Below are 7,877 nucleotides of genomic sequence, written 5' to 3'. Positions count from 1 at the left end.
CTCTCTCTCTCTCTCTCTCTCTCTCTCTCTCTCTCTCTCTCTCTCTCTCTCTCTCTCTCTCTCTCTCTCTCTCTCTCTCTCTCTTCTGTCTGCAGGTGTGGACTCAGCAGTTTACAGCATCATCAGCCTGGCCCAGGAACTTATCCCACTCCAGAGCAGCAGAGAGGACTAGTAACAGTATTGACAAGCTGTAACTTCCATACCACTTCCACAGTGTAGACTGTGCACAGCAATATGTAGACTGTGTACAGCAATGTGTAGACTGTGTACAGCAATATGTAGACTGTGTACAGCAATATGTAGACTGTGTACAGCAATATGTAGACTGTGTACAGCAATGTGTAGACTGTGTACAGCAATGTGTAGACTGTGTACAGCAATGTGTAGACTGTGTACAGCAATATGTAGACTGTGTACAGCAATATGTAGACTGTGTACAGCAATATGTAGACTGTGTATAGCAATATGTAGACTGTGTACAGCAATGTGTCTCCTCCAAGATGCAGGTTCAGTCAGGAACAACACATTGTTACACAGTATGTGATGTAAATACCACATTATTGGATAGAAACTGACCAACCTAGACTCAATACTTATATGTTGTGCATATATCTCTCCTCCTAAATTTATTAACACACGAATATACAGTCGTGGCCAAAAGTTTTGAGAATGACACAAATATAAATTTTCACAAAGTCTGCTGTCTCAGTGTCTTTAGATATTTTTGTCAGATGTTACTATGGAATAGTATAATTACAAGCATTTCATAAGTGTCAAAGGCTTTTATTGACAATTACATGAAGTTGATGCAAAGAGTCAATATTTGTTGACCCTTCTTTTTCAAGATCTCTGCAATCCGCCCTGGCATGCTGTCAATTAACTTCTGGGCCACATCCTGACTGATGGCAGCCCATTCTTGCATAATCAATGCTTGGAGTTTGTCAGAATTTGTGGGCTTTTGTTTGTCCACCCGCCTCTTGAGGATTGACCACAAGTTCTCAATGGGATTAAGGTCTGGGGAGTTTCCTGGCCATGGACCCAAAATATCGATGTTTTGTTCCCCGAGCCACTTTTGCCTTATGGTAAGGTGCTCCATCATGCTGGAAAAGGCATTGTTCGTCACCAAACTGTTCCTGGATGGTTGGGAGAAGTTGTTCTCTGAGAATGTGTTGGTACCATTCTTTATTCATGGCTGTGTTCTTAGGCAAAATTGTGAGTGAGCCCACTCCCTTGGCTGAGAAGCAACCCCACACATGAATGGTCTCAGGATGCTTTACTGTTGGCATGACACAGGACTGATGGTAGCGCTCACCTTGTCTTCTCCGGACAAGCTTTTTTCCGGAGGCCCCAAACAATCGGAAAGGGGATTCATCAGAGAAAATGACTTTACCCCAGTCCTCAGCAGTCCAATCCCTGTACCTTTTGCAGAATATCAGTCTGTCCCTGATGTTTTTCCTGGAGAGAAGTGGCTTCTTTGCTGCCCTTCTTGACACCAGGCCATCCTCCAAAAGTCTTCGCCTCACTGTGCGTGCAGATGCACTCACACCTGCCTGCTGCCATTCCTGAGCAAGCTCTGTACTGGTGGTGCCCCGATCCCGCAGCTGAATCAACTTTAGGAGACGGTCCTGGCGCTTGCTGGACTTTCTTGGGCGCCTTGAAGCCTTCTTCACAACAATTGAACCGCTCTCCTTGAGTTCTTGATGATCCGATAAATGGTTGATTTAGGTGCAATCTTACCGGCAGCAGTATCCTTGCCTGTGAAGCCCTTTTTGTGCAAAGCAATGATGATGGCACATGTTTCCTTGCAGGTAACCATGGTTGACAGAGGAAGAACAATGATTCCAAGCACCACCCTCCTTTTGAAGCTTCCAGTCTGTTATTCGAACTCAATCAGCATGACAGAGTGATCTCCAGTCTTGTCCTCGTCAACACTCACACCCGTGTTAACAAGAGAATCACTGACATGATGTCAGCTGGTCCTTTTGTGGCAGGGCTGAAATGCAGTGGAAATGTTTTTTGGGGATTCAGTTCATTTGCATGGCAAAGAGGGACTTTGCAATTAATTGCAATTCATCTGATCACTCTTCATAACATTCTGGAGTATATGCAAATTGCCATCATACAACCTGAGGCAGCAGACTGAAAATGTATATTTGTGTCGTTCTCAAAACTTTTGGCCACGACTGTACACCATTTAGCTCTATATGCTTTGGAAAATGGTCTGTATTTGACACTTGTTTCTGAGCAGCTCTACAGTAATGATATTAAAGGCTGTAACAGGGCTGTAACAGGGCTGTATAACGCAGCAGCTCTACAGTAATGATATTAAAGGCTGTAACAGGGCTGTAACAGGGCTGTATAACGCAGCAGCTCTACAGTAATGATATTAAAGGCTGTAACAGGGCTGTAACAGGGCTGTAACAGGGCTGTATAATGCAGCAGCTCTACAGTAATGATATTGAAGGCTGTAACAGGGCTGTATAATGCAGCAGCTCTACAGTAATGATATTAAAGGCTGTAACAGGGCTGTAACAGGGCTGTAACAGGGCTGTATAATGCAGCAGCTCTACAGTAATGATATTGAAGGCTGTAACAGGGCTGTAACAGGGCTGTATAATGCAGCAGCTCTACAGTAATGATATTAAAGGCTGTAACAGGGCTGTAACAGGGCTGTATAATGCAGCAACTCTACAGTAATGATATTAAAGGCTGTAACAGGGCTGTAACAGGGCTGTATAATGCAGCAGCTCTACAGTAATGATATTAAAGGCTGTAACAGGGCTGTAACAGGGCTGTATAATGCAGCAGCTCTACAGTAATGATATTAAAGGCTGTAATAGGGCTGTAACAGGGCTGTATAATGGAGCAGCTCTACAGTAATGATAGTAAAGGCTGTAACAGGGCTGTAACAGGGCTGTAACAGGGCTGTATAATGCAGCAGCTCTACAGTAATGATAGTAAAGGCTGTAACAGGGCTGTAACAGGGCTGTATAATGCAGCAGCTCTACAGTAATGATATTGAAGGCTGTAACAGGAGTGTAACAGGGCTGTAACAGGGCTGTATAACGCAGCAGCTCTACAGTAATGATAGTAAAGGCTGTAACAGGGCTGTATAATGCAGCAGTTCTACAGTAATGATATTGAAGGCTGTAACAGGGCTGTATAATGCAGCAGCTTTATAGTAATGATATTGAAGTCTGTAACAGGGCTGTAACAGGGCTGTATAATGCAGCAGCTCTACAGTAATGATATTGAAGGCTGTAACAGGGCTGTAACAGGGCTGTAACAGGGCTGTAACAGGGCTGTATAATGCAGCAGCTCTACAGTAATGATATTAAAGGCTGTAACAGGGCTGTAACAGGGCTGTATAATGGAGCAGCTCTACAGTAATGATAGTAAAGGCTGTAACAGGGCTGTAACAGGGCTGTAACAGGGCTGTATAATGCAGCAGCTCTACAGTAATGATAGTAAAGGCTGTAACAGGGCTGTAACAGGGCTGTATAATGCAGCAGCTCTACAGTAATGATATTGAAGGCTGTAACAGGAGTGTAACAGGGCTGTAACAGGGCTGTATAATGCAGCAGCTCTACAGTAATGATAGTAAAGGCTGTAACAGGGCTGTAACAGGGCTGTATAATGCAGCAGCTCTACAGTAATGATATTGAAGGCTGTAACAGGGCTGTAACAGGGCTGTAACAGGGCTGTATAATGCAGCAGCTCTACAGTAATGATATTAAAGGCTGTAACAGGGCTGTATAATGTAGCAGCTCTACAGTAATGATATTAAAGGCTGTAACAGGGCTGTAACAGGGCTGTAACAGGGCTGTATAATGCAGCAGCTCTACAGTAATGATATTGAAGGTTGTAATAGGGCTGTAACAGGGCTGTAACAGGGCTGTATAATGCAGCAGCTCTACAGTAATGATATTGAAGGCTGTAACAGGAGTGTAACAGGGCTGTATAACGCAGCAGCTCTACAGTAATGATATTGAAGGTTGTAATAGGGCTGTAACAGGGCTGTAACAGGGCTGTATAATGCAGCAGCTCTACAGTAATGATATTGAAGGTTGTAATAGGGCTGTAACAGGGCTGTAACAGGGCTGTATAATGCAGCAGCTCTACAGTAATGATATTGAAGGCTGTAACAGGAGTGTAACAGGGCTGTAACAGGGCTGTATAACGCAGCAGCTCTACAGTAATGATATTGAAGGCTGTAACAGGGCTGTAACAGGGCTGTATAATGCAGCAGCTCTACAGTAATGATATTGAAGGTTGTAATAGGGCTGTAACAGGGCTGTAACAGGGCTGTATAATGCAGCAGGCAGATAGAGCTCAGATAGTCCAGATGCCACAGCCCCTCCTCTCTCTCTCTTCCTAGTGCAGCTGCAGCAGATATACAAGTCATTAGTGGTGAAAAGTATTAGTGCAGACAAATCTGGGTCAGAACAGAGTAGAACACACAGCCAGCGCATTGGTGCTGGTGATGAGGGGTCATGGTGTGTGTGTGTGTGTGTGTGTGTGTGTGTGTGTGTGTGTGTGTGTGTGTGTGTGTGTGTGTGTGTGTGTGTGTGTGTGTGTGTGTGTATGAGAGTGAGTGGGTGGGTTGGGGGGGGTTGTGTTTAGAAGGCTGTTGTAGGAGAGAGGATATTATTGTACTGTACATAATCATCCTGAGTAAATAACACGGAGGTCAGTATTGTTAATCACCCCTGCAGGTCTCCATAGTCAAATAATAACACAGAGGTCAGTATTGTTAATCACCCCTACAGGTCTCCATAGTCAAATAATAACACGGAGGTCAGTATTGTTAATCACCCCTACAGGTCTCCATAGTCAAATAATAACACGGAGGTCAGTATTGTTAATCACCCCTGCAGGTCTCCATAGTCAAATAATAACACGGAGGTCAGTATTGTTAATCACCCCTGCAGGTCTCCATAGTCAAATAATAACACGGAGGTCAGTATTGTTAATCACCCCTACAGGTCTCCATAGTCAAATAATAACACGGAGGTCAGTATTGTTAATCAGCCCTGCAGGTCTCCATAGTCAAATAATAACACGGAGGTCAGTATTGTTAATCACCCCTGCAGGTCTCCATAGTCAAATAATAACACGGAGGTCAGTATTGTTAATCACCCCTGCAGGTCTCCATAGTCAAATAATAACACGGAGGTCAGTATTGTTAATCACCCCTGCAGGTCTCCATAGTCAAATAACAACACGGAGGTCAGTATTGTTAATCACCCCTACAGGTCTCCATAGTCAAATAATAACACGGAGGTCAGTATTGTTAATCACCCCTGCAGGTCTCCATAGTCAAATAATAACACGGAGGTCAGTATTGTTAATCACCCCTGCAGTTCTCCATAGTCATTTAGCAGATACTTTATCAAAAGCTATTCACAGTTCATAGTGACATTGTGATACATTCAAAATATGTGGAAAAATACTGTCTGTGTGGGAATCTCTCCCTCTCTCTCCCTCGCTCTCTCTCTCTCTCTTTCCATCTCTGACAGCAGAATGGGGGATGGGCGGACGGCGGACGGCAGTGGCGTGTATATCTGCCTGTTCCTCACAGCTGGCTACCTAAAGGTGATCCTGATAGTGTTTGATAATCCCACAACGATACAACAACGCTCAGCTATGCTTTCACCAAATACTGCTGGGTCCTGTTATGGGACTGTTGTTGACTATAGACACCACATCAAGACTATAGACACCACATCAAGACTATAGACACCACATCAAGACTATAGACACCACATCAAGACTATATACACCACATCAAGACTATAGACACCACATCAAGACGATAGACACCACATCAAGAATATAGACACCACATCAAGACTATAGACACCACATCAAGACTATATACACCACATCAAGTCTATAGACACTACATCAAGACTATAGACACCACATCAAGACTATAGACACCACATCAAGACTATAGACACCACATCAAGACTATAGACACCACATCAAGACTATAGACACCACATCAAGACTATAGACACCACATCAAGACTATAGCCACCACATCAAGACTATATACACCACATCAAGACTATAGACACCACATCAAGAATATAGACACCACATCAAGACTATAGACACCACATCAAGACTATAGACACCACATCAAGACTATAGACACCACATCAAGACTATAGACACCACATCACGTCTATATACACCACATCAAGACTATAGACACCACATCAAGACAATAGACACCACATCAATACTATATACACCACATCAAGACTATAGACACCACATCAAGAATATAGACACCACATCAAGACTATAGACACCACTTTAAGACTATAGACACCACATCAAGATGATAGACACCACATCAATACTATAGACACCACATCACGTCTATATACACCACATCAAGACTATAGACACCACATCAAGACTATAGACACCACATCAAGACTATAGACACCACATCAAGACTATAGACATCACATCAAGACTATAGACACCACATCAAGACTATAGACACCACATCAAGTCTATAGACACCACATCAAGACTATAGACACCACATCAAGACTATAGACACCACATCAAGACTATAGACACCACATCAAGACTATAGACACCACATCAAGACTATAGACACCACATCAAGTCTATAGACACCACATCAAGACTATAGACACCACATCAAGACTATAGACACCACATCAAGTCTATAGACACCACATCAAGACTATAGACACCACATCAAGTCTATAGACACCACATCAAGACTATAGACACCACATCAAGACTATAGACACCACATCAAGACTATAGACACCACATCAAGACTATAGACACCACATCAAGTCTATAGACACCACAACAAGTCTATAGACACCACAACAAGACTATAGACACCACATCAAGACTATAGACACTACATCAAGACTATAGACACCACATCAAGACTATAGACACCACATCAAGACTATAGACACCACATCAAGACTATAGACACTACATCAAGACTATAGACACCATGTAAAGGTTATTAAACTGTAATAAGCTGTGTAAACTAGCCAACAAACAGGTTACGTAGGATCAGGATATAGAGTGTGGTCACCTGACAGTATACGGTTAGTACAAGGTGTTAGACGTTGGAGTGCAGATCTGCAGGATGCCATACAACTCAATGCCATTAAAGAGGTGACCACGTCCTGAAGTAGAGATGTCAACAGGTGTAACACGTGAGAAAAGCAGTAAGCATCATCTGCTGTAGCATATCTCTCCAGCCTGACTTAACTAGTCAAGTGTTATAGAATGGCTCCCAAGACTAGCCATCATCAGCATACAGAAAAGACTGCTTTGTTTGGCACAGCAAGCACAACATATCAGGAGGGTAGGACCAGGGTAGGACAGGCAGACAGTTTAAGAGAAAGACCAGGGTAGGACAGGCAGACAGTTTAAGAGAAAGACCAGGGTAGGACAGGCAGACTGTTTAAGAAAAAGACCAGGGTAGGACAGATAGACAGTTTTATGAGAAAGACCAGGGTAGGACGGGCAGTCAGTGTAAGAGAAAGACCAGGGTAGGACAGGCAGTCAGTTTAAGAGAAAGACCAGGGTAGGACGGGCAGTCAGTTTAAGAGAAAGACCAGGGTAGGACAGGCAGACAGTTTAAGAGAAATACCAGGGTAGGACAGGCAGACAGTTTAAGAGAAAGACCAGGGTAGGACAGGCAGACAGTTTAAGAGAAATACCAGGGTAGGACAGGCAGGCAGACAGTGTCAGAGAAAGACAAGGGTAGGACAGGCAGTCAGTTTAAGAGAAAGACCAGGGTAGAACAGGCAGACCAGACGGTTTGCTGGGAGGATGGCATGGTACCACACGGATAC

Source organism: Salvelinus namaycush, chromosome 40, assembly GCF_016432855.1.
Source record: "Salvelinus namaycush isolate Seneca chromosome 40, SaNama_1.0, whole genome shotgun sequence".
NCBI classification, from domain to species: domain Eukaryota; kingdom Metazoa; phylum Chordata; class Actinopteri; order Salmoniformes; family Salmonidae; genus Salvelinus; species Salvelinus namaycush.
The sequence above is the reverse complement of the archived record's forward strand: the minus strand, read 5'-3'. Positions refer to the sequence as shown.